Source organism: Ambystoma mexicanum, chromosome 9 (genome assembly GCF_040938575.1).
Source record: "Ambystoma mexicanum isolate Mex_15411 chromosome 9, UKY_AmexF1_1, whole genome shotgun sequence".
Lineage (NCBI taxonomy): Eukaryota > Metazoa > Chordata > Amphibia > Caudata > Ambystomatidae > Ambystoma > Ambystoma mexicanum.
In genome coordinates, this window is record NC_090931.1 from 12,492,254 (window position 1) to 12,520,164 (window position 27,911).

At 47.5% G+C, this 27,911-nt stretch overlaps 1 protein-coding gene across 5 annotated transcripts in view; it reads left to right on the plus strand.

Annotated features, from left to right (window-relative positions):
• Positions 1-27,911, plus strand: part of CDON (cell adhesion associated, oncogene regulated) — a 668,575-nt gene that overhangs the window by 92,314 nt on the left and 548,350 nt on the right. Inside the window, exon 1 of one of the 5 annotated variants that reach the window (XM_069614079.1) lies at positions 1,300-1,414. The exons of the other annotated variants lie outside the window; for them this stretch is intronic. The gene's annotated coding sequence lies outside the window, so the exon portion shown is untranslated. Of the gene's footprint in view, positions 1-1,299; positions 1,415-27,911 lie in introns of those variants that run through there. 5 annotated transcript variants of the gene reach the window in all.

The window sequence follows — 27,911 nt, forward strand, 5'->3', positions numbered from 1 at the left end:
TCCAGGCGCAGTTGCTTCTGTTCTCTGCGCCGCCCCCCCCCCTTTCCCCCTTCAGTGAAGGGGTGCGTTTTGCTTTGCGGGCGTTCAGATGCCGCGCCGTGCACAGGGGTGTGGTGTGGGGACCCTCTTGGGACATGGCATTGTGCAGCCGGAAAGCTGTCGGTGGGACTGGAAGGGCGCCCGCGCAACGTTGCGCGGATGCTCACTGCTGCTTTGCGCATTGTGCGCGCTCTTCGGGGGTCGTTTATTAGGGTGGCAGCGGCTTCCGCTGGAATGATCCTCTCATCCCGGTATCTCCGGTGGCCTGATGCCACTGTCCGCGAACACCTGCGCGGCGTGCAGTGTGCGCACCCCCTCCCCACCGGCATTCTCGCTCCTCTTGGAGGGGTTTCGGGGTGAGGGGCATGTCGGGGGTTCTCTACACGGGGGGGCCGTGTCCTCCCGGCCGGTGGGACATGGCCTGCCTAAAACCCCGATATGGATGTAAGGGCTGGGGGGGGGGGGGTGGCAGTACGCGCCCCATTCTCGCGCCTTTGACCTGGGGAACGCGCGTGCTCTTTTTCTTGCTGATAGATTCTATCCATCAGTGGTGATTGTTGGATACCGAGGCTTGAGCCTCATTCCTCCCCTGGCAGGGGGTGTTGTGTGGTCGTGGGGTTGTTCTTCTTGACTGTTGGTGATGAGTGTTTCATAAACCTCGTCTCGTTGGGGTCCTTTGTACAATCGCGGTCTCCGTTTTATTCTCCATTTTTGTTTTTTTGCCTCTGAGGAACTTTTTTAGATGGAATTGTCCGAAAGCTGCCCCATTTACCTCCACCCCCGCCCGTGCCAAGCTGCCGGGCACTTTACTGAGCACAAGATCACACACCTTAGCCCTGGGTTCCGTGATTTCTGGGCGTGGCGGCGAGAGCACCCCGCAGGGCTCCAGATGGCATCTTGATGCCAGTAAGCCCCCTCCCCTCCCTGTGGCACGGCGCTGCGATGCCCCGGTCGGGTCTCACCCCTGGCATGGTGCCCCCGCGCTTCGGTTCCGGCTCTGCCAGTGCCGCTCTTACGGGGAAGACCTAGAACCGTTTATGGAGCCTTGGGCGTTCGTTTCTTTATTGGAAACGGCTTCCCCCGTTTCTTGTCCATCTTTGCCCCCCACCTGATCTGCGCCGTTTGTTTAAATCCTTTTAATAGTACCGTTCTGGTAGTGGCCCTCGCTGCCCTCCCCGCCCCCATCCCTAGCTTCCCCTCCTTCCAGCCAGCCCCGCGGGAGGCCTGTCCTCGGTGCTGCTGGGCACTCGGTGGGTACAGGTGGTCCTGCCAGTGCCAGGCTCCGCTCTTGTGCAGGGAACGCAGGCGCCCAGTAGCTTCTCCGGTGCAGAGTCCATCGGTGGGTGCCCCGGGAGGGCCAGCACCCCTGGGACTGGTGAGTAGGCACCGGTGTGCTGTGTGCGTGTGGCGGCTCCCCAGCAGCGAGATGTGCAGGTGCACGCACAGGTGCCTGCCTCGCCCCTGCACGGAGGGGGCATGCATCTGCCGTCACGGCTGATGGGCGCTGCACGCACCCGCCTTGCCGTGTCCGCGGACTTTGCCCTAGGTCCGCTACTGCCCTCGCTCAGTGCGCGTTGGCGACTGCCGTAGTGGTGCCCCCTTCTCGTTATTATCTCGGGTGTAGCCGCACTAATGGCAGGGTTGGGTCCCCTGGTTCCCGGCTTGTCACAGGGATGGCATCTGAGAAGTTTCCAAACTAAATAACTTATTTCTTGGTGACGAAGAAGCGCAGAGAAGCAGACTTTCGTAGCTCTCAAACCGCTGAGCAGCAGGAGCGTGTGACGCCATTCCTTTCAAGCTTGCCCACCTTCCTGGAGCAGGGAGCCTTAACGGCCGAATGGGTGCTGAGGGGGACCGCTCGCACTACTGTACTTGTGTGAACGATTGTAGTGTCAACTATGGGACCGCTCACATTACCTTGCTTCACAGTAGTGAGCTGTGTTAGTACTCGCATTGTCCTACTTTACAGTAGTGTGAGCTTGTAGGAAGCTGTGGGACCGCTCGCGTCGCCTTGCTTCACAGTAGTGGGCTGTAGGACTACTCACATTATTCTACTTCTCAGTAGTGTGAGGTGTGGGAAGGTATGGGACTGCTCGCATTACACCGCTTCACAGTATTGAGCTGTGGGACTACTCACATTGTCCTACTTCACAGTAGTGTGAGGTGTGGGAAGCTGTGCAACCGTTAGCGTTGCCCTGCTTCACAGTAGTGGGCTGTATGACTACTCACATTATTCTACTTCACAGTAGTGTAAGCTGTAGGAAGGTATGGAACCCACAGTAGTGAGGTGTACCCTTGGCGCCACAGTGCACATGTCCAAGCCTAATGACCTGTGTGCGCAGAGGCTCTGTGGGCACTGCTAGCCCATTCGTTCGTTAAGTCTCGCATCTCATGTAGACGGACCCTTTCACTGGTCGTCCCTTGTCCAGTGAATATTTATATACAATCGGAATAATACTCTTTTGGTCACAAATGAGCGTACAGTAGTTGGGAAATCGGGACGTGATCAAGTGCTAGAATAATGGAGGAAGAAGTGGGAGACTGGCAGGTTGGAGGCGAGGGGAAAAATGCTAGCTAGCAGGCAGATGAGGTAGATTAAGAGGGTCACTCGGAGGCGAGGTGGTAGGCTTTTAGTTTGGTTTTGAACAAACCTGTGTGGACTATTTCTGAGATGTCCATGGGAAGAGAATTCCATGCAAGTGGAGAGACTGTGCCGAAGCACAGGGAGGGAAAGGAGCCACGTGTGTAGTCTTGAAGCAGAGCAGCCATTACAAGAAGGCTTAGAGTTGGATGGATATAGTGGTGCTTTACCGTGGATAGATCTGTAAACCAGGAGAAGACCTTTTAATCTGCCCCTTTTTGCATCCTCATCCGCCCAGCCTGGTGAGCGTACGAGGAAGTAGGTGTGAAGTGTGGAAGTTCAACGAGTCCTGGTAGTGAAGTTAATGATCTTCTCAGGAGGACAGAAAGCATAGTTGGGGGAGACTAAAGAGGCGGCTGGCACAGTCATCCAGCTTAGTGAAGACCAGAGTGGTTAAGAGATGCTTGGCAGTGTTGAAAGGAAGTAATATTTGGGGGATTGAGGCGTGCTGCTGTTCCAGTTTTGGAGGTGAAAGTAGAGCAGGTGTGAGAAGGGTCATACATGATGCAGAGGTTTCTAGCTGACGAAGAGTAGAGGCGTGTCGGGTGGGAACTGGCTAGGTAGAGGGGGAGAGTTTTTGGCAGAGAAGAGTACCTCTGTTTCATCAGAGAGCAAAGCCATCCAATATTTATCTGAGCGATCAGAGGAGAGTTCAGGAAAAGAGAAGATTTGGGTGTTGTCTGCGAAGAATTGGTATGAGAACCCAAAGGAGGAGAATGCTCCTGGCCGTATTCATTGCGCCCCTGTGGGGAACTCTGGGCACTTACTAGCCAGTGCTGGCCCACAGTGTTGCTGTGGCTTTGCTTCATGCAGAACTCATTGAAGCTTTAAAGAGCTCTTCAGTACCTTGTTGTGAACATTACCTTTTCAGGGCTTTTGATCATCTTGTTAGTGCTTTCTTCCAAGCGCTCTCTTGTACGGTCATGGGGTTAGTTGACAGCCCTGGCAATAGGCGAGTTCATTTTGGGCCTGGGTAGCAGCTGCTATGAATATATTGCAGGGGTCTTTCAGCATTTCTTTGCTAGTAAGTATAGCCAGCATGACTCCGCGGCCGCAGAGGTTGATGGGACACTTCGAGGGACTCTGACCCGTTGCTGGGTCCCTGGCCTGGGGATGTTTGGAACGGGTTTTTCCTATCCGTGGCAAGACTTGGAGGCGTTCAACTCTGAGCAATGAGTTGGAAGGGGAAAAGGCAAACGTTTGTTTTCGGGGAATGTTTTCTGCGCCCGCACACTTTTCTTTTGAGAGCGTTGAACCTCTTCAGTGGAGCGTAGAAAAGTGTGGGTCCTACTTGAGTTTTTCTCGTAAATGAGGGTGTCATGTTTTTGACCATCTTTGGCAGCGAGGAAAGCTGCATCTCAAGGCTCTGTTGGAACTTTTGCTTTCAGGAAGTCATTTGAGGAGTTTTTAGCGTCTTTGATGGGACTTTTGTTGTTGCAGGATATCCGTTTTGTATTAAAGATTCTTTGAATGCAAATGCTACCTTTTAAACCAGGTTTTTAAGTTCTGGTGTTTATTTGCCTCCCTGGATAATAGGGGTGTGTGTGTGGGGGGTGGGGGCTATGATTCAGGGGCATTCCTACCTGCTGGCAATCTGTGGGCAGAGTCTGTACTGGGTCGGGAAACAGGTTCACTACGACTGAGTTAATGGGTGTAAAGGTGTGACCGAAGGTCACTGGGCCCGAGATTGACCCCGTGGCACATCAAGTGTATGATACCCCACTAAGACCCGGGGCATCGCCCCTGGCAGGCAAGGAGTGCGAGGAAATGGTGTGCCATCGATCGGGCTTCCAGATTGACCCATTTCTAAGATCCTTGGACTTCAGTTCCCAGTGACAGCGGCAAAGGACTGTTGAATATTTGTTTAGTGCTGGCCTTACCCAGAGGGTCACGGAGCGCCTTACATGGTTCAAATATTGAAAAAGTGGGGGTTCATAAAAGAAGTTGCAAAATGGTTTCAGGAAAGGATAGACCAGCGATGACAGTGGATGAAGGCAGGGTTGTGTGTGTGGGGGGAAACTGGTAAGTTTTGAACATGCTTTTCATGAACAAGGTGTTATTAATTTCCACGCCATGGTCTGAACCAGTGTAAATATGGACATTGCATACAAACTTTGCTAGACCTGTTCGTATTTCTTTTTTTTTAAGACTGGTTTAAATTCTACTTCTTAAACGACAATTCACCATAAGAAAACATTAAGGTCCGTTATTGGAACCATGACGCTTTTTTCTTAAACTGGCATGCTGTCATCTATTGTGTCGGCAGTGCCAAACGGGGTGTTTTTCTGGTTGGACATCAATGTGAATCCTTGTTTTTCCTTCCATTTTTCAGACTGTTTCTCACAAACTCCTTCTTGCTTTCTGAAAAACGAGATTGAAGGAAAGAGCAGGTGGCCGACGGGCTCGGAATGGCGTTTCTCTTGTAAATCTATTTATATGGCTGAACTGCTATGGGGTGCTTTTTTGTGTGGCGCCCCTTGTCTTCAGATTGCGCAAGATGAGTGGAGTGGTCACTGCATGCTGTCTGCATCTTTCTACGATGGGAACACCGTGCAGGGAGAGCAGATTGTGACTCTCAGGCTGGAATTGGAGTACCGGCTCATCTTTCTGCCATGTCGCGACCCTAACTGGTTAGGAACAGGATTTTTTTGTAGACCTCATTGAAGCAAGTGTGGTTATACTTAAAAGCACCCCTGGAGGATTGACAAAGCACGTGTTTGCTTCTGATGCCGAGGTGGCAGGCAGGGACTGTCCCCCGAACGCCAGGCTTGGGACTTGCGCTCACGGAAATGTGTATTCAGATGAAACAGATGAAGCAGTCCAAAGAACTGCACTAGGGCTAATCGTGCCATCGGATGCCAACGCCACGCTGAATCTATACCCCAGATGGTCAAACCTTGCCAGCCCACGTTCAGAAGCAGAGTGGGCTACCCACTCCAAGAAAGCCATGGTTGGAGGTTGGAAGTTGCGGGCTGAAGAGGCACATGCTGAGGGAGTGACTGGAGCTGCAAGCTCGAACCAACTCTAGAAGGGCAGCCCTGCCGCATGGGCATCTATCTACCCGGACCACCTTGTTTAATTATTTACTCTTTGCCTAAATCATGGTCCGCAGTGTTTCCCGTACCTGTATTTAAGAGGGGCTTGCGTGCAGACCCGCAAGCCTGCCGACCGATGGCTATTCTCGACACGGCCAGGAAGGTCTTTTCGTCCTTGCTGTTGGCCATCTGGAGAGTTGGCAAAGCCGTCTGGGTAGGATTCAAAATGCCGCCTTTGATGCGGTACATCGAGGGCTATTGTGGGCTAAACTTGATGCTTGGGGCTTCCCAGAAGGACTGTTGCGCACGTTAATGGGTCTGCACGTCCATATAAGACTGGAGCATAAGGGCTCCCTATCCTGCACCATCCCGACTGTCGGAGGCGTTGGGCAGGGATGCTTTTTGGCTCCCTGCCCGTTTAACCTCTTTCTGACATTGGCGACCATCTGGAAGCAGCTGCATTTGTTCACAGATCCTCCGCTTAGGCCATAGGCCGATCTGGTGGGCCTCTGCAGATTGCCTTCTCCTGCTCTGGCCACCAGCAGGCGTGCTGCGCTCGCCCCAGATGAGCGGCGGGTGGGGGGGGGGGGGGGTCCGATCCATGCAGCTGGCGTTTTAGATTTTCTAGGAGGTGCTAGGTTCGCCAGGCTCGCTACCCGTAGTAGCGGTAAGATACGTGCGGGGCCATAGTCACTAAAAGGCAAGGCCCAGTGGAAGTGCTTACCCTTTTCTTTTTTTTGTCCTTTCCCTACAAGATTTTAATACAAGTGAAGAACTCTTGATTGATTTAAAGACCTTGTTGGACGTAAATGGGCATGCCTTTATTTTTGAGGCCTGCACCCATTGTGCCACCCTGCTTGGGGGTTGGGTTATCTAGGGATGAACTAATGAGAATCCTGGCGGCTGATTGTGCTTCTACCATGGATGAAATGCATGGCTATGATTCCTTGCGACAAAAACAGGGTTCCCGGCTCCGTATTTGGCATTCTATCGTGATGACAAAAGTGCAAGGCGGCGGCGGCGGCGGCGGCGGCGGCGGCAGCAGGAGACCTTGAAGCGCCCATGTGGTTCCTGCACGACAGTACAAGCTGCGCTCCATCCACCTCCCTTCTCGTGGGGGAGGCTGACCTAGTGTGGGGGGTGGGGTCCATGTCTGGCCGGAAGGATGACTTCCTGTAGAAGGGGATTAGACCGACGCCCCAATAATGCGCTTTACACTCTTCTTTTGTGTTTGGGCAATGGCCCTGCAGCCATTGATTTATATGCAAGATTTTATTCGTTTTTGTCCGAATTTTAGGGAAATTGTCTAGTCGTCTACTTTTTATTTTATGCAATCTTTTTTTTCCTGCCTGCTGGTTCGTGTTTTAGGGAAGCAGTTGCTATTTATTTGATGGTTTTAGTGGTATTTTAGAGTATGTGCAGGCTCTTTGATTTTCTCTTGATCTGTTGTAGAGCGTGATAACATGATGTTGCAATGAAGCTGAAATGCCTTTATTGAGCTGGCTTCTGCCCACTTGCTAGAACCCTGGGCATTTTTTTCAGGACGGGGTGCGTGTTTACCTGGGTGCTGGGCGAACTTCTTCACCATGGTGGGCACACGCTACTAGAAACCTAGATCCCCCCCCCCTCCTCTCTCCTCCCCCTCTGGCGCAGTGCCCCAGGGCGTGCTCGTGACCGATGGAGAACGGCACCTAAACTTTACGGTTCAAAAGTCGCAGTCCGCTGAGAAATTATCCTTTTAACGCTCTGGTTTGGGGTAGGAGTTCTTCCACTAAACTAAAGTGGCGACACAAACTATGTTATCACGGGGAGTTTCATCGTCTAAACAGGATTTGCAGACAGCGGGTAAATGCGCCCTCTAGCGAGGACCATTTGTATTTACTACTGCACATTTTATAAAGACCACACTCGCAAATAAAGTGGTGTACCAGTCACTTTTGCTCCCTAAAAACAGGCGGCTTTGAAGTAATGAGGTTCTCGACTCGCAGGGTTTTATTGTCCATTGGGCAGCTTAACACTCAGGGTAGGAAGATGGGGGGGAACATGAAGACAGGAAAATCTGTATGGCAAACACTGGTCCCCCACACCCACGCTGCCAGCTACTACTCTAGCTTCACCTCCAACGCACTCGCGCTCCACCAGCCGAGAACCTGTCACCCGCTGACACGCACTCCAATTACTGCAGACTTCCCCCAACACAACCTTGCCCCTAATTCTGCTGCCTGCTGCAGGGATGGGATGCTCCAGGAAGCTGCTCCATTCCTGCTTCTTCTGAAAGGGACTTAATTTCCATCAAATACTTGATGCAAAGTATTGATTACAAAAATGTACAATCCCCCTTTTGAAATGATCATTACTACTTTTACTAATTCCCCTAAAAATCCCTTTCCCGTCATCTCAAATGTGGAGTAAAATGTTTGTTTCAAGATCCTATTGGGAGGGCGCTCGACTTGGAACGTACCGAGTTTTGGGGGATCGTTGTCTTGCGCCCGCGTTCATATTTAATGCCCATGGGCCCATCTCCATATTGCCTTTATCCTTTTCACCTGCTTCATGGCTGCTTTGCAGTCTGTGCTCTTGGCAGAGCAGGCGTTTATCTTTTAGCTGGCATGTGTGGCATGCTCTTAAATCAGGCGTTCAGCCAGTGGTAGTGGAGTTGGTTTCGGTTGGCTGTTAAGTAATGGAAATTCATCAGCTGGCATCTGTGAATTCCCGCTAGCGGACAGGCTATGAATGCATTTATATTGTATTTATTTGTATAGCGCACCAGGCCCAAGGGCAACCGGGCGCATATCTTAAACGGCAGGAACATGAGTGGCAGGTTGCAGTAACAAAAATACAGTAACGGAGCCAGGTGGTTGTTCAATTGCTAGCAGGATTTACAATAGTATTGTGTCTGCTTATGAGGAGAATTCTGGATTGGAGAGTGGGGGAGGAGATTGGAGTGTGAGAATTCGTCTGAGATGTGGTCTGAAATGTGTGCAAATGTTAAACTTTGTGCTATTAATTTGGAGGAACGGTCGAGACCAGTAAAGATACTCAATAGAGTGTTTTGGTCTCCAGAACGAATGTTCGAGAGAGGGATGATTGATTCGGATGATTGCTGGTGTTGTGGAAATGGATTGGGAAGTTTGGAACATCTGCTTTGGGAGCGGGTGCAGGGATTTTGGCATGATGTTTGTTGTGTCTGTTTGCGTGTTTTGAATTTGGATGTTGAGTTGGATTTCATGGCGATGATTTTGGGGGGAGGTGAGTTGCTGGAAGATCTCTCGGTTTTAAGGAAAAAGTTTCTGCTTCGTGGTGCTAGTTTGGGCAAGAAACTAGTTCTGAGGGGCTGAAATCACGGATTGCACCTGTTGTGGAGGACTGGATTGAGGGGATGTCTGGGCTTGCAACCATGGAGAAGGTGATTTATAAGCAACAAGGGAAGTTAAGATGGCATGGAAAGATTTGGGATGATTTTATGAGTTTGTACTAGTTCTTTGATAGTTATTTGTATATTCTGCGTGTACTTAAATGCTTTGTTTTAATTGATTTGCTTGTTTATCTTTGTGTAAATCTTATAAATAAATAAAAAAATAGTTTGTCACTTGACTTGCATAAGCAAAAACAGAGTTACAGCAGGGTTGCAGTTATAATTAGTCGGTCAAAGTACAAGGACAGTGCAGGTTGGCAGGCAGAAGGCTTTTAGGGGTGTCAGCAATCAGTTGGCCACAGGTGCGGTAGCTAGCCAAAGCTTAGCTTTGTGTTTGAATAGGTTAAGTGAAGGCAGTGTTCTAATGGTAAGTGGCAAAGTGTTCCCTAGTTTGGCTGCCAGGACTGGGAAGTTGGCGCCTCCGGCTGTCTGAAGTTTGTATTTGGGGATCATGAGGCATTGTGCTTGGGCAGATCCGAGTGACCGTGTTGGGATATGCTGAGAGAAGCGTGAAGTTGGGTAAATGGGGGCTTGGTTATTTGCACATTTGTAGGTATGGATCTTGTTATGGCAGGGGTTGGGGGGGTGAGGGGAAGTAGGGGGCCGAGGGTTCTCCTGTTAGGATCCCTGCATTCAGGTTTTTATGTGGCCTTTGCTTGGCGCTGGTGCTTCTGGCAGTTGGCTTGGTATTCCTCTATTAAATGCCTCAGATTTAAAGCGGGTGCCTTTCAAGGGCTTCCTGAGCGCATCTGTGGGCCAGTGAACGCGTTGGTGCGCTTTATTTTCTCTCCTTTCTAGGTCTGCATTCAATCTGCTCCGTTGCACATGCGCCTTCAGTGCAATCCTATTCCCTCTACCACATCCCAATTTTATTCCTTTGCGTCCCCTGATCGGTCCTACATCTCTCCACCTTTTCTTCCTCTACAGAATATGGTCTGGTTACCCGAGTGGGGCTCTACCCGATTTTCTCATCCTAGTTGCTAGCGCAATAAGACTGCTTTATTGGTGATTGGTGCAGTTCAGAATCTGTGGATGCCCTCAATTTAAGGTGAGGGGAACTGCTCCAACAGCCATTATGCGCTGGTTGCCACTGATTTTTGAATGTTTGGAGCGCCCTGCAGAAGTGGCTGTTTTCCTGTCCAGGAACGCTGCCTCGGTACCCCCTGGAAGCTGTGATCGTCATTGGAAAGCATTCATGGTCTTGTGGATCATGGCTTGAGTAACGCACGGGACGGGAGCCGGCCTCCGATTAGGTATTTCTGATCGTTCGCACAGCTTTCTGCACACAGATGGCGCAATGCTGTCTGTCGTAAACCGATGGAACCAATGCACACAAATGGCTAATTCTGCCTTTTCCCCCCTTGGTTCAGGCTTAATATCCACGGATCGTCCTGTTGGCTCTAGTAGAGCTTGTGCCTGGAAAATCCTTTCTCTACCTGGGCTGCTAAACCATGTGAAACTAGGCAAGATGACCAGTTTCTTTAGTAAACTTGAGCCGACGGTGAGCAATGAGTTGTCAGCTCAGTGTGATGGAAGAAAATAGCCCGTGTGAACTAGTATACGATTTGAGCTCGAACTTGCAGTGCACGGGCTCTACGCTCTTTTCTCGGGTGCTGCAGGGACCTACTGATAGGTGTTTGTAAAGAATGGATGCGCCCCCAACTTGGTGTGCTTCTATCGAAGCGAGTGAATGTACACGTAGCAAAGTGCTTTTAAGTGAAGTAGAGAATCCAGCCGCGCTAGTGATGAAGGTGTGCGCCCCCTGCTGCCCAGTAACGGCTGCTAATATATCAAATCCAGTAGCCAAGACATGGCTGCAGAAGAATGGTAGATGTATTTTGCAATAATAGAGTATCATTTGTTCCAACAATCTAAGCTGCTCCATGACCGTGTCCCGACTCTTCACCTGGTATGATCTCTGTTAGCATGCCATCTGGCGAATGTTTGAAGCTCTAGAAAACCTGCCAACAATATTAGATGACAAGTGCGACAACATGGAGCGTAACCTTGATGTGCATTCCTTGTTGCTACATAAAAGCATCAATAAGGATAGAAAAGTCCTTAACAAAAGTAGCACAAATACAGGCGTTTTCCTCTTAAAAATACCTTAGAACAATGCACACGAACTGTGACAAACATGGATCCTGTTATCTGCTGAAGCGCGTGAAGGATACAATATTACTGGAAAAAAAACTAGCCCTATCACAGACGATAAAAGATATGGGAAGAAACGCAGGTCTCACAGTAAACTGAATAGGAGAAAAAATTCTCAAGTTGCGATGTATAGTGACAGGACCTCTTCACGTTCCAATAATGGATGCAGCGTTAAGTACATTAGCTCATATCCAGAGATAACTGTACTGCAGCCACAGAAACCCACCCCGCTCTCTGCTTTCTTTCGGGGCTCATACTGTTGGTATACATGCCAACTCAGAGACCACCCCAGAGGGGTCCACAAAAAGCTGTACATACTAATGACATTAGAGCCTTCTTAGCGAGCCCTATGCAGAAGGAGTGTTCCCAACCTATTGATCTGCTGGCAGGGAGCCCATAAAACAATTATGTGAAAGGGGAAAAAAGAAAGCAAAGAAAGACACAGGGATATCCAATAGTGTTTATCGATATACAGAAGATTTTAGACGAAAGAGTTGGAGAATGTTGTAAAAATGGAAATGCTGACATTTTAGATGGTATTCCATCCATCTCTAATACTATGAAATCTGTGACGGAATCTGGAGTATCTGAAACGAACTATGATCTATGCAATGAGCCAAAAATGCTCACGTGAAGGGTCCTCTGAACTATAAACGTGCTTTAAAATTCCAGGGAATAGATCGGACTAAAGAATTTGGTGCTGTTGAATTGAAGACGTTTTCTGTTATTATGTCAAGCAATAGTGCCTCTATGTATGGTATCATCCAAAGATTTTAGACTAGTGGATCAACTAGCGACACCTGCGATAGTGACTACTAATGTATGGTGCTCAGAAATCCCGATTATTCAGTACATCTTAACTCGTAGCAACCATTTTGAGAGTTTAGGATATTCCTGCAATAAAACATCTATGTGCAAAGTGAAAGACCCAGCAAGTTGCCAGACTTCTTTACTTGATAGGAATGTGCAGAGACAATTGGTAGATATAAGCAAGAAAGATAAACAAGTGAAAATGAAACGGTCTACTGCAACTACCAATAAGAATAGAGAGACCACAACTAAAGGATCTCAACTTGGAGAGAAGCCCGAAGGCTGCTGGTAATGGCTGCCGGCAGCTTTCAAGACTCACTTTGAGAATCAGTCCCGATGATATCAATGACATTGTCGTGGAATACGAGAGGGAATTCACATTTAGTGAAAATGGCCTGCTTGCAAATATGCAACATTTTCTTAGTTGCCTTACAAGAAACGTGGCTATATGAATAATGCAATATAAATAGCCGCTGTACAATACAAAGCTTAGCAACCAAGGGACCTAAAGGATGGCCAAAAAGAGGCTTTAGCTTCCATTAGGCACCCGTGGACAGGATCAAATACGATCTGCTCTACTGCCATAGTGTTAGCCATGTCTGTAAGTGGAAATCAGGCCAAGATCCCTCCATTCTTAGTGAATATTTATAATCCTCCCAGTGGAGCGTACAATAAAGTAAATATTGCAACTGTCGCCAGGATCCTGGAAGAATATGATCCAAGTATAGCTACCGTAATTCAGAGACCTGAATGCTAAGATTGTGTACTCGATTGCGCGCGTAGAAGAGAGGCCTTTCTCTTGCCCTATAGAACATGGTTTTTCTAACACAAGGCATACCATGGGCAAATCTGTTTCTGAAACACCAATTGGTTATGCTGAATAGGAATTCACCTAGCGATTGTAATCGCAGTGCCACATGAGTAAGCGGGAATAGTCTGTCTACAATTGACTATATAGTCATTTAATGAAGGCGCCAATGCATTGATACTGGTTATGGCAGTAGGATGTTGCGAGATCCCCTTCCTCTGTACCGATTGCTTCCTACTACCAAAGAGTTACATCACTATCAATTGAATGGTGATATGGGTATTAACAACGCAGGCAACCAAATTATTTGAACCCAACGAATCTAGATAAAGGCAGAATGGTAGCAGAATGCAAGTTAACCAAAATCACAGAGAATGCAGTCTAATAGATAAGTGCGAAGACGCAATGCTCCAAACATTTGAACAGATGGTTGGAACAATCAAAGCAGTTTCTACACAAAAACGTAAATGTAAGTAATAGCGAGAGATGGAATATCTGCTATGGTAAGGAGAACCTTTTGATAGTTTTTTCTTGGCTATGCGTATTTCACTAAGTTACGATTAGGGAGCTAAAGACTCTAAATGCCTAGAAGCTACGTGGAAAAGAAGTCAGGAAATAACAGCACCAACTGTGGCTATGACACTATCAAGCATTTAAGGCAAATTAAATTTGGTGTACTGTAGCCTCATTTGCCAAGAATAACAACTTAATGTGGCAGTTAAACGCTTGATACCCTCATCAAATTGATTAAGAGCTTGCACAGCTCTGGGGTTGTGGGCCCTGACGGCACCTGCAATGCGCTGGTCTGGTTGTCCCCTGAGAAATGGGCACAAGCTCTGATTTCATTGGACAGGAAAGCATGGTCTGATACCGAAAATATGGCCGGAAAGTGTCATCAAACCCGTATATATAAAAAAGCTAGTTGGAAAGACCCAGCTAATTATAGGATGCTGGCAATGTTGGACATACCTGCCAACATAATTGCTAAAATCCTTCTTGCAGAACTGAATCAATGGATGGATAGCTCATCACATTCTCCCGTTAAAGCAATCCGGATTCCGTATGAAATCGTCCACCTCGCATAACATTGCCAATTCAGTGGCCGCAATTGAATACTCATGGAATAGACGCAAATTGCCGGTTTATGCTGCATTTATAGATTTCAGTGCAGCTTTCGATACCATAGTGAGAGAAACTGTGGATCAAATTAAAATCATGGGCAAAACCGGCTGGACTGTTGCCCATGATTCAGTTTTTGTACACACATTTCTGTGAGAGTGCGACTAGATGGAGAAGGGAAAATATATGAACCTATAACATTGCAAGGGGTCAAACAAAGCTGCATTCTGGCAGTGACGGTCTTGAACTTGTAATTGGCGGATTTCCTGGCTGACCTAAATCCATCACCTTCTGACAATATCAAAATAGGTAGTCTGAAACTAGGCTGGTTGGGCTATGCGGATGACCGCCTGTGTTTGGATTCCCCTGAAGGCCTGCAGACTAAGCTGAATGCCTTAGAAAAGTTTCCAGTCTTAACTGGTCTAAAAATGTACATTGAGAAAAGTAAAGTTATTACTTTTTTAGGAAAACCTAAATGCTCCTGTCCAAAAAAATCTAAAGTGGTTTATTAACAACCAACAGATTGAAGTGGTAGAATGTTATCCCTAGGTATGCTCATAGACCGCAATCTGCCCTGGAAACAGCACTGGAATGAGACCAAAATGAAGTGTATGAAGACTGCCATGTCATGGAGTCATTGTGTAGGCCTTCAAGGCGGCATCTGGGTCAGCGCAATCTTATTGCTGTACTCGGCCAAAGTCGTATCATGTCTATTATATGCCGCTGAAATTTGGGCCAAACATTTTAAAACTGAAATGAATAAGCTTGAAGCAAAAAAGGTTTTTATTTAGAATGCAGAAATCGCTGCCTCGTGAAATTATTTTATTGGAGTGTAAGCTGGTGTGCATTGGCAATATTTTAGACTATAAAATTGCAATGTTATTTGTAAAATTGAGCACATTGGATAATGATGCTTTTATTGAGTTGATTAAATGTTTTAATAATATGGAAATCTATCATGATTTGTGAGATTTTATGTGCACTGTGTATTTTAAATGGGCAAAAGAAACGTTGATATGTGGTTAGAATACTCTCATGCAAAGATTAAGCAGCCATTGAAAGTGTTAAGAAAGGGACATGATTAATCCTACAGCACAAGTAAATTTTGCTATATTTCTACAGTACTGGTCGAGCGCCTTTCCAGACAGCAATACCATTAGGCGCAATTTATTTAAATTCAACATGTGCGACTCATTAGAAATGAGTGGGAAGTGTGTGATTGCAAGAGATGAAAGGCTATGCAGACTGTGTGGTGCATCTTCAATGGAATCTGCTGAACATATTTGTCAGTGAGAGTCTTAACTCCTTTAGAATCTGAACGCATATGGGAACACTAGCAATCCCGAGAAAATTAATGAATTACGGGAATCTTTTACACGGAAATAACTAATCTTATTTTCCATATGATGAACTTTTATGACTCCATTTCATCTATTCTTAAACTTTCTAAAGGCATTCTAATTTTATGGATACTGTTTTATTATGATTTTCGAATCTGATGTCATCTTTTTTTTAACTTGTATGTGATTAAATTGGATTTTGTGTTAAACATATGAAAAGCCTTTGTTGGCTGTAACCTATTTGAATAAATGAACGTTCGACGTCGGTGGTTTGACGATATTCACCATGGAATGTGTGGCACACTTGACGATGGTTGTGCATATGGTTGCGGGGAGGGAGGAGGCGAGATTCTGTGGATCCATTAGAATACTAAAACTGCAGGGGAGCAGGAAAAGCAAAACCAATGAAATGAGGCAAGAGATGGTATGACTCACCTGGGGAAGTGGGGGGCTTATCTCTGGGGCAATAAGACAGCTATGGCCGGAAAATAGCTTAATGTGCATTATAGTATTATCTTTTAATGTGCATGCGTGTGTTGCTACACTTCTATTGGGGAGCCTCTTGGGGAGCCTCTTGGGGAGCCCTAAAATGTTAAACGGTGGATGGGTCATCTGTGGAGTGACCAGAGACCGTGGAGTGGCCTATATGGGCCACAGAACGAAGAGGGAGCAGCCAAGTGATGGCTTTCCCTGAGGGGCTGTGCTCTTTAACTGCCCCAGGGCATAGAGCGCAGCCCTGGCTTTGAATGGGGCTGGAGGGCAGCGACCTGCACCACAGCAGTGGTGCGCCCCGGGAGAGTGAATCGACCCGGACTGTGTAAGCAGCGCAGCCTGGGGAGGAAAAAGCTACCAGTGGGAGAAGGCAGCCAGGCGGCAGGCTGTGAAGATTGCACAATGCCAGTTGGCCCAGGTGTGATACTGAAAGCCAATGGCAGCCATCTGTGGCAGTGTGTGGTGAGAAATGGCCTAATGGGAAATATGGCCCAATGACAGGCAGCGCCAACTTACTGGCATACCCAGTATGTGGTTTGCATGTATTTACGTAGGTTGTGTACATTAGTAGTGCTCTTATTGATGTACAGTCTTATGCTGGTTTTTAGTAAAAATATGGAGTTGGGAAATTTAGTTCCCATTCTTAAAATACATTTCTGGTGGGTCGTTTGTACGATAGAGGCGTGGCTTGCTACAAGTCAATTAGGAGGCATGATGGCCCCCCACTGGCTCTTAGGTGCAGGGTTAAACGGGGAGAGGGTTCTAATTGGGGAAGGGGTCATTCCTCTGGCTGCTTACCTTGGAATGGGGACCTCTTGGTGACTCCCTTGAGAGTGAGGAGGGCAGGCTCGGCAGTACTCCACCGACTGAAGTGGAATATGAACAATTGGCACCCTTGGCGGGGGAGCTAGCTGATCGAGGGTCACGGAACGTGAGCTGAAACTGCCAATCTAAGCCTGCATTCCAAGCTGCTGGAAAGCTGGTGCTCCTGCCTTCCATCTTCCCTCCACAGTAATCTCACCCCTTACTGAATTTCTGTGGCGGGTGCTGCTGCCGCAACTCCCGTGACTTCTGTCCCTGCGCTGATTGGCCACCATACGGAGCTCTGCCGTACTATTCGATGACGGCCATCTTTGTATAGTATATTCATTCTGTGAACAGGATGCCACGAAGTGACCCGTTCACAGAAAGGAAATATTTTACAGTTGGCCCCGTTTCAGCCCATGTGACGGGCACTAGTACCGTTAAGCATCCGTTCCGAAGGCTGGAAAGGGTGTTAACATACAACGGGCCATTAGCACCTGTTCCAGGCATTGGAACTGGTGCTTAACGCTGCAATTGGGATCCTAATGATACATGCCTGGCTACTGTTTGAAATAGTTCCCCTGCTTGGGCTAAATACCTGGTTGTGGCGTCGGCTACTATGTAGTAGCCTCTCTCCTGTAATAAGTAGCTATGTCTGTGCAGCTGGTGAGTGGTGACCTTATATTGGTCCCACTGTGGGCTGATGGCCATGGCCAAGTCAGCGGGCCAGGGCTTCATAGGTCAGCATAAGAACGAGGAGCTCGACCACAAAGAAATTAAGAACTGTACCACTTGTAACTATAGTGCAGAAACATGGAAAGGTGGGTTCATAAATCTGTGTACTCCCACACTAGGAAGTAGGCAATGAAAGGCACACCGGCATTTCCTGTTCCGGTGCATTTTATTGGAGTTTTTATTGCACACGGACCTAGATTTAGGAAGCAGCGGGGCGCTTTTCTTCCTCACCCTAGTTACGTTCATTGTCGTTCTCTGCCAATGAGTTGTATGCTTCCAGCCTTCCCTTGCGCGCATTTTGCCTTGTGCCTTTCCTTCCGGCTCCTGGGCTCCTGCTCATCGGAGTCTTTTTTTTTTTTTTGCTCGACACTGCTGCTTTGGGGCCTTTTCCCCTGTGCCTTCTGTGATGAATCAGTGATTCCTCCCAGAAACCTTGTCTTGGGGGAGGGGGGGGAGTGGGAGTGGGGGTGGGGGGAGTGGGGGTGCGGGGGGGGGAGTGGGAGGGGGGAGTGGGGGTGCGGAGAGGAGCTTCCAAAACGTGTGCCCGGACCAGAGACACTTTTTCAGGAGAAGGGTGTGGGTCCCTAGCAGACTAGAAGCAGTAGAAGTTGTGGCAGAGGTCGGGAAGGCAATATTTAAGGTGCCGGTGAGTGAAGCACAGCGTTCTAACACATTGCACAAGCATTGCTGATAACCATATCCAGCTCCCAGTTAACTTGCATAAGCCTTTAAGGGAGTAGAAGTTGTTCATGCGCGAACAATGGAAATGTAGCACTCGCATGTAACGTCTTTTACTCAAGAAGACAACGTTCATAAAATCTGTTCCATTATTCAAAGATTTATTTCTGAAAGGAGTGGTCGCGTTTGCCTAATTAAGGAGAGGGAATTCTGCTAAGACCATTACCGAATATCTAACTTTGACAGTACAAGAGTTACAATCTTTAACTTGTAATAACTACATCCAAGACTGGTCGGGTGTGCCTAATTCTGACTTTCAAAGAAATCTGAATAAATGCTCGTCTTTATCCGAACATGGCATAACTCTCAGTCAAAGAAGTTCAAGTGTATAACAGTTGAAGAAAACAAGCTATACCCAAGCTAAGAGTCAACTTACTCACACTGAAACCAACCTTTCTCAGAGTTGAGAAACATCAAGTTGATAAAGTTTGGGAAGGGGAACTGGCTGCTTGTGAAGACTATTTTGAAGTTGATACAAGTTAGTGCCTGAGACTGTGGAAAACAGAGCAGTGAGTCTCAAAGGCAAACCCACGTTGCTATTGTGGCATATGAGCGGCCAAGAGGCTTCCCTTTTTTGAAGAGTTTTTCAGAGGGAGCGCCTTGCCTGCTTGAAGGGGTTGAAGTTCTTAAAGTATATCTTGTCGAAGCCGGTTTTAAATCACTTCTTATGCTGTGGCAGTAGCCCAAAATACTGAAGCCGTGGTGGTATATCTGTCTGTCGGTGGATGCAATATTGTAGTAGTCCAACAAAGAGTACAATGAAACAAAGGTGACAGTTCTCATAGTGATTGAAGTAGAAGTGAAGTTAAAGTTGAAGCAGCAGCACTAAGAAGTCATCCGGACTATACCACTGTAGCCCCTAACTGAAACAAACTGTGTATCACTGGTAGTTGTGAATATTGCATTTCTTTTGAGCTGTGGCAAGTCTTCTTGAGGAACGTGTCAGTTGTGGATGGGATTACCATTGGTGCCATTTGGAGAAAGAGGCGAATTAGTTTACCAAGAAGAAATTATTTGCTAGTGGAACTTGGGTTAATAAACTTTTTCATTAACTTTGAAATACTAAGAACTGATTTGAGACATTTACTTCAGTTGAACACCAACAGACGAGACTTCGAATCTTGGGGAAAGGAAATCACCCTCAGAGACTGTGAATGCTTTTTGTGTAATGTGACATTGCCATATATTTTCTTTGTGTATTTATTGCTTAATGCCCTTTATCCTGTGTTAGTGTTTCCCCTTTGATTAGGCAGGGAAATTCCCAGCAGAGTAGGGACACTGAGGCATTTTGTAATAGATTGTTTTCTTTAAGAATAAAATGGCTTATGATAAATCACCAAACAGTTGTCTTCCTTGCATTACTGATCCCTCGCACTTCCCTCCCAGCTCCTGCTCATCGAAGCTTTTTCCCTGTGCCTTAGCTCCTGGATCCTGCTCATCGGGGCCTTTTTTCCCCTGTGCCTTCCCTCCCGCTCTTGCTCATCGGGGCCTTTTTCCCTGTGCCTTATCTCCCTGCTCCTGCTCATAGGGGCATTTTTCCCTGTGCCTTACCTCCCGGCTCCTGCTCATCGGGGCCTTTTTTCCCCTGTGCCTTACCTCCTGGCTCCTGCTCATCGGGGCCTTTTTTCCCCCTGTGCCTTCCCTCCCGGCTCCTGCTCATTGGGGCCTTTTTCCCTGTGCCTTCCCTCCTGCTCCTGCTCATCGGGGCCTTTTCCCCCTGTGCCTTCCCTCCCGGCTCCTGCTCATCCGGGCCTTTTTTTCCCCCTGTGCCTTCCCTCCCGGCTCCTGCTCATCGGGGCCTTTTTCCCTGTGCCTTACCTCCCTGCTCCTGCTCATCGGGGCCTTTTTCCCTGTGCCTTCCTTCATTCCTCATCAGTGCCTTCTACTTGTGCTCGGACTCCCCCACCACCCTCCTTCTCTTGGTACTGGCGACCTTGGGCGGGGCATGACGTGGGTGCTCTCATTGTTATGGGACAGAAGTGCTTCACTTGGAGTTGATTATTTCCCTGTTCTTTTCGGTGTTAGAACTCCAAATCGCTTCCATTTTCCTCCCCCGTTCCTGGCTGCCAACAATGGAAGGAAGTGCTTTTGCTTTCGCTAGGATCAGTTTTGCATCCTTGGCCGCCTCGATTCAGGGACCTTCGGTAGAGGGCGGCCTTCGGTGGCACAAACCATTAGGCCGTTTTTTCTGCAGGAGATGGCAGTTTGCTCTATAGTTTCCTGACCTCTTTTAGTCTTTAAGCTGTACTTTCCCCCCTGCCGGTTTGTATGTTTTTGGTGCTGCTGTTTGCATGATGAATTCAGAACATTGTTGATCTGGTGCCCGTCTCTTTGCGCTGTTGCTTGCATTCTTATTGTTCAACTATTGTCTGAAAGGAGTCCTCATTGGCTGAGCATATGCTCGCTGCAGCAGCTTAATCTCTGAGCTTTAACACGCACATAGCTATTCTACACAGGGGATTTGGCTGATGGGGGGGGGGGGGCAGGTAAAACCGAAAACTAACTTTTTGACGCCCTATGATGGACACCTTTTCATTGGTGGTTCTGTATGTCTCCTGTGAAGAGGCGCGAGGAGGTTGGAGACGACACTGCAGAAATCCATAAATCCCTGTACTCCTTCCCCACTTTGCTCTCAAGCAGTCTCTGCTCAGGGCAGCGAAGAGCAGTTACGACCAGGTCTTCTCCTGTTGGCCTTAGTAGGTCGTGGAATAGCAAAGGGCTAGCACCCTTGCGTGATGCCTTGCCCAAGGTAGACCCCCCACGTGTGCATGACAGGATCCTAGTGAGACGTGATGGGCTGGTCCTGGGTATCCGGCACCCCAGAGTTCTGCTTGCTACGACTGTGCCCCAAATCCAGCTCTCCGTGAGACATCCATGTTTTCTCACTGTCCTGATAGTCATTTTAAACACAGTTAATTTTACTAATGTTTGAATGGCACCCGATGGTATAGAAGGCCAACAGTAGCTCTTTGTGTCAAGCTTACTAGGTTCCTCAATGGTGAGGATCAGAAGAAACTGCCAGTTACTTGGCCCCCTCAACCAAGAGCATGCACACCCTTTCACATCCCCCGCCCCAGCGCAGCAGGTGGCCATGTTTAGCACCACTCTGAGTGTCCTCTATTCCCTGAATTATGATGCAAAAAGAGCTAAAGGCTGATGCGAATGTGTACCCACCCCATTCCCCAGACACATGTCTGATCCAGCGTTAACCATGGAGAATATAGCTCCCACCCACTTACTTTAGCGCTATAGTGATGGAAAGAATCCTCCTTCGTGGGCAGCCTGGTTTTCTAAACGCAGAGCGTTTGGCCTGTTCGGTCTTCCTGTGGGCTGTGTATGCTGTGCACGCCGAGGCTCGAGCAGCCACTCGCTATCCATGTTTGGTTCCAGCAGGTGCTCTTCAGAGAGATGTGCTGGTCCTGGCTTGTATCTGCAGGCCTTCCTAGTTGCCATATTGCCTCACCTGGTTCTGCCCCTCTCCTCTCACGTTTTTCTACCCTATTACTGACCCGCCGTCTCCGAGGGCGTTCAACCCACGGTGCTTTGTAATCCTAACTATGGCAAAAGGCGCTATACAGATGCTAAGTAACATTAACTTGCGAGTGTTTTAGAATGGCACGTCTAGAGCTACAATGGGTCCTACACAATAGGCAGAAAGTCAGTCTGCATCTCTTATGAGCGCCGTGAACTGGTTCCTGGTTCCCCTGCAGTGGCCCCTGTCTACTGGGTGCTGCCTGGCTCCCAGGGGCTGGTTTTAGCTCCTGCTCATCAGGTCACTGAATGATTACTCAAAGCATGGAGCCCACTTTTAATCTACTTTGTCAAGGTTTTACTAAGTGTGAGCCATAATTTTGCTCTCGCCTATATTTTATATGTTAGGCCAAGTACAAATCTGCTCGGTTCAGTGGGTTTCCAACTTGGATTTTAACTATTTATGTGCACAAAAACAATGGTTCCTAATGAAGGTTTGCTGCATTTTACCATGACAACAGTGGTAGACCCAGAACTTTATTTCCACCCCAATATATACCATACCGCAACGTACCGTCTGTTTGTGGTAAAAATAATTATTAAAATGGCAAAAACATCCGCCAAAGTAGTCATTCCGAAAAAAGTGCTGTATAGCCTAAACAATGATCTGCCTGCTTGGACCACGGCTTGACCTTTACAAGGTCAAATCTGTACCTAGTACCTTAATGCCAGTTTCCCTGTGCCTAGGAAATAGGAAATGCCACATGGCGGACGCTTCTAGCGCACAGCAGTAGCCGGTTACACTATGCCAAGCACCGGAGCGGATGGCGCTGGTTCTGTGTCTGGCATCCATGTGTGGCACTCGCTGCTTTTGAAACCTAGGCAGGCGTGTAGTAGAGGTGCCCAAGGCATGTGCCGATGTTCACTCTTGCTAGGACTTCTTTGCCGTATCTACAAGCCGCTACTATATAGGTTGATGACCCTTTTGAGAAAAACCGAACAGGTGTCTTGCAACCGACCGCCGATCACTGTGCTCCCCCCGCAGAGCGATCTGCCCCCCCCCCACATGTCTTCAGTCACTATTGATGTGCATGCAGCTGTGGGCGCTTCATTATATGCCAAAAGACAAAAGCACACACACATTCTTGTTATGCAGTATACACAGACGGATTTGGAGGGTTGGCGAAGTAAATCTGCCTTTAATGCTGTGAAGGCGCGCGACAATGGCAGACTTGGCAGGACGTTCTTTGTGTGCATGGTTTTGGGGTCTAAATCTGATTTCCCTATTCAATGGCTGCCTTGCCCATCCACCTTTCTTTTGGCGAAGACAATGGATGCAGCAAATCTTCACTGGCTTCCTTTCCGATTGTACCAGTTCTTGCCTACCCACATGTTCATGCTGTGCCAGCTCTCTGCCAGGCCACTGATGCTGACATGCAAAGTTCTGGGATGGCATTTGAGAGGCAGGTTATGGAACACCTCCAAATCCCCCGTGTGGCGCCTTTCGGCAAGGCCCTTCAGATCTCTGGTAAGCCCTTGGTGGCAGACTCTTGGCTTGGACTGTGAGAGGCAGAGAGCCCCTGTTCCTGGTAGTGGTGCACGTGCACAGACCTGCGAGTCTACCACTGAGGACGCATGATTGACTCTTCTGCAGCACGGATTTCCTTGGCTAGGGACTTGGGCACATGTGAAATGGGAATTGGTTCTTGGTCTGTGGGAATATCCCTCGCATGACTTTGGCTTTGCTCACCTGTCTGTTGGAAAGTTGAAGCTCAATCACTTTTACATAATTGTGCATCTTCATTGCAACAGAGGAAGTACTCTTACCTGGAGCACCAGAGAGTAACATTTTTGTAATGCACCAGTCGTGTATATAAATGCAATGTTTTGCGCTAAACCCAGGGCTGTCCCATGGCCCATCACCTGCCAACTGAAGCCTTTTTCCTGTGAACATTGTCCCGGGCGCCCTGCTCTTGTTGCCATGCCTCGTGTATTTCGGAGAAGACCTATTTGCTCTGGTATTAAGTTAATTGACCTGAACTATGGTCCCAAAAAGGTCAATTTTAGTGAATAGCAAACCATTAAACGAAAGTGCAGATTAATTTAGTAGATCGGTGGCAGCTGGGTACGATACACTTGCGAGCTCGCCACGGCTGGGTACTGGTATCTTTCCCGAGGACCTCGTGTCATGGCTCAGCCTGAAGCACTTGCTTGTGGTCTGGCCCGTTAACTTTCTTCTAGGAGTCTTGGAAAGTAAGAAAATAGAGAAACTGGGCAGCAGGTGGAGACCTTGCCCATTCTACTTGGGTGAGGCGGTAGTTCTTTGCATGGTTTACTCGGAGCAGCCATTGTACATGTGGAGACTTGGCAGATCACCTGTAAGTGATGCATTGGAACGTGTTATTCATGGGTCGGTGAAGAAAATGCATAGCGATGATTTTGCACAACACACGTTACTAAACTTTGAGAGTAACGGGGCGTTGCACGCCATGTGGAGAGTGGGACATGCATGCCGCCTCACTCCCTCTGACCAGTGTAGAGCGGATAAGGACGTCAGAACCGAGAGCAGTCGGGTTGCATTTCTGTGAATGTGGCGGTTGCAGTGCCCTGCCAGAGCACTCCGCCTCCACACACCCACTCTTGCTGTACATGGGTGCCCTAATGGAAACGGCCTGGGGGACGTTGGGAGTGGCATGACTGGCATGACCCATACTAATTCCGAGAATAGCCTGCTGCGGATTCCTTGCCACGGTTACTCCCTTCGTTTGTAGCATTCCAAGACATTTATTTGCTGCATTCTAGTATTGTGATTATTCTTGCACAGTTGTACTTTGCACATGGTGCTGTGCAACAGCTGCCATTGTTTTGGAAGTAAAGATCCAAGCACGAGTTAGGATGTCTACTGTTCACAACAGCAACGTGCCCCAAAGACACACAGCAGCAGTACTTGTATATGTCCCTGGAAAGAAGGAAAACTTAGTACAATTAATGGCGAAACCAGGAATGTCCCTGATGTGGAAGAATTTGGTAGCAATCTCCTCTGCTTAGGGGGCCCGGTCTTGGTGTTACCAGCCCCCGTTAAAGGAATAGTGCGCTCAAATATTGTGCCGAGGGTGCTGGCATGTGTTTTTTTAAGTATACGTTGATTGATCGTACAAACATTTCCTATGCGCCTTACCATAGTTTTCTTCTTTTGTACACATGCGAAATCAGGCAGCCGGGCACGGCCATCTTGTGATAATCTTATCCGTTGCTGCATCACCCAAGCAGGACTGCCCTGGTGGCACTAAATCATATCCCCCGCCCCTGAGGCTGACATCACCAAATCTAGTGATATTCTCCGCCTATCTCCAGGACGTTTCTGGACCGCGTAGCCAAATGCGCCCAGTCATCGCCTACGTGGCGCAGAACCTGGAAAACAACACGCATATCGCAACACAGCCCGTTCCAATTTTGAATATTAAACTACACTTTTAAAGGAAATGGCAAGACTGTACAATTTGTAAAGTACTTTTATTTCACAAAAAACGCTCCGAGAACATCCGGCGATTGCCATATTCAATCAAATGGGACATTTCTTTTCTTTGGTCTCGATCCGCAAATGTTTATCGTGAGTCACGCGGTGTTCCTTTTGGGTAAAAGAAGCGCTTTGGACGCACAGTGAATCATCGCAAGGCTTGTGCATCAGCTTGGCGCTAGGCCACCATAAATGTTATATTGCTCCTAATCGCTGGTACCGCGTCAAGGCATATAAACCCGTGGCAATCATCCCAAAAAAGAGCCATCGATATCCAGCTATTGACGTGTATCTGCAGCTGCCGATTGAAAAACCAGTCAGTTGGTATCTGCAATCGGCAGAAAGGCAGGATGTAGCCGTTTTTGAAAACATAACAAAAATGTCTCAGTAGCCGATCTTGATTACAATTGATCTTTTTATCCATTAATTTGGTCCGTGTTAAAACTAACAATGAACACAGACTTGAAACAATGGCAAAACAGAGAAAACGAGGAAAGTAGTCTACAATTTGCTTCGGAGGCTAGTGCTATGGAGTATGTTCAGCTCGAATGGGAATGCGGAAGCTGACGCTACAATTCTAGTAACACATAGACAGTATTTTAATTAAATATTAGCGTTGAACCTGGGGGAACCAAGTGGTGATCTACATGCATCTCGATGCTGGACTGCCCATGAACCCAGACTGCCCATGAACCTGGTAGAAAGGGCAGTAGACATAAAGGTTGTACTAGCGTTTCATTGCAATATGCCCCACAGAACAAACGAGTACAATGTAAACCAGCAATAACGGTTGGATAATAACTACACTCGTTGGTCTATAAAATCGTTGAAAGTCAAACTTACATTATATTTGGCATTTCCATTCTCTTGGCGTAACGCAGACTCCATTCAGATCAACAATTTTTCATATACTGAAATAACATGTTCCTTTGACCAGTTTTTGAATGGTGAACATTATCATATCTGACGTTATTACACCCCTCCATTAATTCAATTCCTTTTGGAATGGTCCCTTTCTCCAAGGTCGAACAATTGAACCTTATACTGTGTGCGATGCGTGGACTTCCTGAGTTTGCAAGCCAAAATTCAAAGCTTGTGACCTTCACTCAGAAGGAAGATACAAGATGTTGCAAACTAAGAATTTCTCGGCGCATCAATGAGAAAGGGACTTGTGAGGTACAGGAGGAAAAATGTGGAAGGTGTCGGTACATGCTGTTTGCAGCGCTGCTGTGGTGTAGGGTAAACTTCGCAATGACAGAACGCAGCCTAGTCCAAATGGTCAGAGTACTTCTATTTCTCACCAACAACCCACTTTGATGCGCTGTTTTGCTCATTCGGGTGCTGAGTATCTTATCTAGCTTCGGTCTCATCCCATTTGTGGGACAAGTAGTTATTCAGCTATTTGGGCAACTATTTGTTAAGGCAACTGCAGAACCCCAAAGTTGCTTTCATACTGTTATCCATCTGGCTCTCCCACGATCAGTGAAGGACCCACAGTAGCTCGACGAAACTGGGAAGTGTGAAAGTACAGCATTACATTGTATGCCATTTGTAAAAATGGTACTTGTTGAAAAAAAAAATTGACAGAGGATAGATTTCAAAAGACAAATTGGATGCTTTATTTGGACACTTCATAAAAACTTTATTGATCAAAAAAACAGATGGTAATCATTTGTACCAGGAAGTGAACTGTTCCACGAGCTCTGCTTTAGGTGGACAGGGCATGTTGACAATGTTTTTTGGCAATGTATGTGTACTCGGAACAAAATTGCGCGCAATTCCGTGAGTATGTATCTCCAAGACATTAATAAGATCTTTCACAAAATCGAAGTCCATTTCCTCATATATTGGCTTGACCACCCATTTTTTTGCTTCTTTTCGTAAGGCCACTGTGTAGCGAAGCATCCCAAAGTTTCCCGCAGTCCTCGATTGTTCATGGCCTACATTCTCGTTCTGCGCTAATACTGCTAGTAATGTCCTATATTTCATCCCGTCTATGCCGAAATGCAATCTCTTTGGCCTTTACTTTAGGCACATATTGTGGAACACCTCCAAATCTCCTGTGTGACAGAATTCTGTGAGTCCCTTCAGATCTCTTGATAGTTTTATCAAACAAGATCTTCTCAAGGGCTTTGTGTGGAGCTGAAGATGGAATCAACCACTTCTTCTTCCGTTCCTGCTCCGGTGACAAAGGGCCATGTGCACACTGGTGGAAATGTTGGTTTTCTGTCCAAGAGTGAACGTTGGAACAGTGGTGCATTAGTGAGCGCCATTTTTCTAGTAGAATTTCCACAGACCCATCACAAGTTTTGGAGCTCCACCAAAGATGGTTGCTAAGACTGGGGCCACTGTAAAATATTTGTAGAACTTTTTTTTTCCCCCTACAGCTGACATTTTTTTATTGATGGATTTGGCAACGTGCCATACATCAAATTCATGGCAAATATTTGGAACTGCTCGCTCATTGTCTTGGCTATTGAAACGTGTCTGTCCGTGGCTATGAGGTCGATTTGCATTCCCCTCGATTGGAGATCTTTGTAAAGGACCGGAGGGGGGTGTCTGCACTTCTGCTCTCTATATGGCAGAGGAGAGGCACAGAGGACCCCAGCCAAGATTCTCTATTATTGGTACGTGGTCGAGCAATCGAGGCCTAGCTTCTCAGGAGGTGATGCAGGCTGGTTGTTAAGTACAGTGTAGCCCCCAAGCACCCAGAAAGGAATGTCTGCACACTGTATCGGTTAAAACAGTCTTTATATAATTAATATTCAAGGTTATGTACGCTATCACAATAAC